General features: G+C 41.9%; 1 pseudogene; it reads left to right on the forward strand.

The window, feature by feature from the left end:
- The first annotated feature begins 243 nt into the window (after nt 1-243).
- LOC118838243 lies at nt 244-1,163 on the forward strand (annotated as a pseudogene).
- The last annotated feature ends 1,085 nt before the right edge of the window (nt 1,164-2,248 follow it).

A 2,248-nucleotide genomic window follows, 5' to 3' on the forward strand; every position in this document is an offset into this window, starting at 1 on the left:
ATTAGTAGCTGACATACATTGGAAAGGTCAACTGTATAAAGTGGGATTTGAACTAATTCTGGAATTAGGAAGCCAGGAAAACTAAGAGGCAAAAATTAGGAAGCAGATAATTCTATGCATGGAGGATTGATAACTTAGTGGACAGTCAAAGGCATAAGGTAAGAAAATGGAGCACCTTGTGGTAGAAATAGTAAGAAAGTCAGTGTACTTGGATCTTAGAGTACAGTGAGGGGAATTGAGTATATGACAACTGGAATGATATTAAGAGACCAGATTGTAGAGACCTTTAAATACCAAACTCAGGATTTTATATTTGACCACAGAGGTAATAGAGAGCCAATGTATTTTCATTGAGTAGGGCAGTGACATGATCAAACTTATGCTTTAGGAAAATTACTTTGGCAGCTACATGGAGAACGAATTGGAGTGAAGAGAGACAAGAATGAGAGAAATCAATTAGGAAGCTATTCCAATAATCCAAGTGAGAGGTGATAAGGGATGGAACAGGGGTGTTGACTGGGTGAATGAAGAGAAAAAGACCAATAGGAGAAATGTGAAGGTAGAAACAAAATTTGTCAGTGGATTGAACATGAAGGGTAAATGAGAGTGCAGCATCAAGGATGACCTGCAGATTACAAGGTTGAGTAACTGAGAAAATATTGGTGCCACTACAGCAAGGATTCTTACCATTTTTTTTTTAATATCACGCCACTGTCTGGAAGTTTGGTGAAGTCTCAGTACCCCTTCTGAGAAAAAAAGTCTTTAAATGTGTAAAACAAAATACATCAGATTGAAAAGGAAACCAAATATATTGAAATGCAATTATTAAATTATTATTCATTTAAAGTTAAAATACATCAGGTTAAGAATTCCTACTTTAGAGATGCAGTGTCTCTTACTTCCCAGCTCTGTCCTGTCCTCCAGAGTCCAACCTATTGAACTCCAAGATACATGGGGTAACAGTGGGCATTCTACTGATGATGGCAGTTCTGCCTGCCCTGGAAGCCAATGACCCAGCTGATAAAGACAACCCTTTCTATTACAACTGGCACAGCCTACGTGTGGGTGGCTTGATTTGTGCTGGGATCCTGTGAGTTGTGGGCATCATCGTTCTCATGAGTAGCAAATGTAAATTCAGCCAGAAGTACATGCCCGGCCAGTAGCTGCTGAGTTGGCACCAGCCTCCCCAGACCCTGCAGACCTCTTCTTTCTTCCCTGACTTCACCCATACATCACCTACATCTTTTGCCCTTCTGCCCAGCACCCTTCTGTCAATGCTGACCCATCATCTCTCTGGGGTCCCTGCCCCCAGGTGTGTTTCAACAATCTGGCTAGCAGCTTCTGTGGGGGTAAAAGATCCACCCAAAGCCAGCACCCAGAAAGCTGCCAACAGCACAGGTTCTTTTGATCTGCTTAATTAAGGAAAGCAAGGTGAAGGGGTGGGCAAGCTTACTTTCAATTCAGCATTCAAATATCATTCAGTTAGTTCAGGGGAAAAAACCAGCACCCTAAACTTCAAAACAAAATGCAAACAAATTACAAACATCAACAGACAGACTTTGTCTGATTCAAATCCCAACACAGAGTTACCAGAGTTCAACAAAGTTTCAGCATCTGGGTTTACAAGCTGGAGGGTTCCTTAGCTACAGCTGCCCGGAGTCTCCTCATCAACACCATCTCCAGAGCCCCGCACAAATGGCTCTGTCCTCCCTTCTTATAGGGCTTCAGACATCATCAAACATCATCTGAATCACCAGAGCTCAGGCTTAGGACCCTGGGAGGTTCACATCCACATGGATTATGTTAACACCTAATGGGGTTTGGGCCTGGGGCTTAGCACCTAGTAAAGCTCGCTGAGATAAATTGAGTCACTCAAAGAAAACAAAGGCCATTCTGGTTACAAGGTGGAAGAAGGGTTTTTTACATTTATTTTTTAATTAAGCCGTTCCAGGATCTTCACCTCAAGATGACCTAGAAGTGGCTGATGAGAGGGAGAATAGAGTGGATGGGGGTGGAAAGGAAAGAAGCCCAGGTGGTGGGACAGCCATTTTTGCTCAGGTTTACATAAACTACTTCTCTCTTTAAAAAAAAATTCCTACTTTATAGTAAAGGGGGAATTGGGAGGAGGAGATGCTTTGTGTTTTGTTTTGAGTTTTTTGGAGGTAATAAAAAATTGTTAGCTATGATAGCTGCCTTTCACTTATACCAGAAATAAGAAACTCCCCCAAATACCACATCCTTTTGAAGT

The sequence above is a fragment of the Trichosurus vulpecula genome, chromosome 1, assembly GCF_011100635.1.
Source record: "Trichosurus vulpecula isolate mTriVul1 chromosome 1, mTriVul1.pri, whole genome shotgun sequence".
NCBI lineage: Eukaryota > Metazoa > Chordata > Mammalia > Diprotodontia > Phalangeridae > Trichosurus > Trichosurus vulpecula.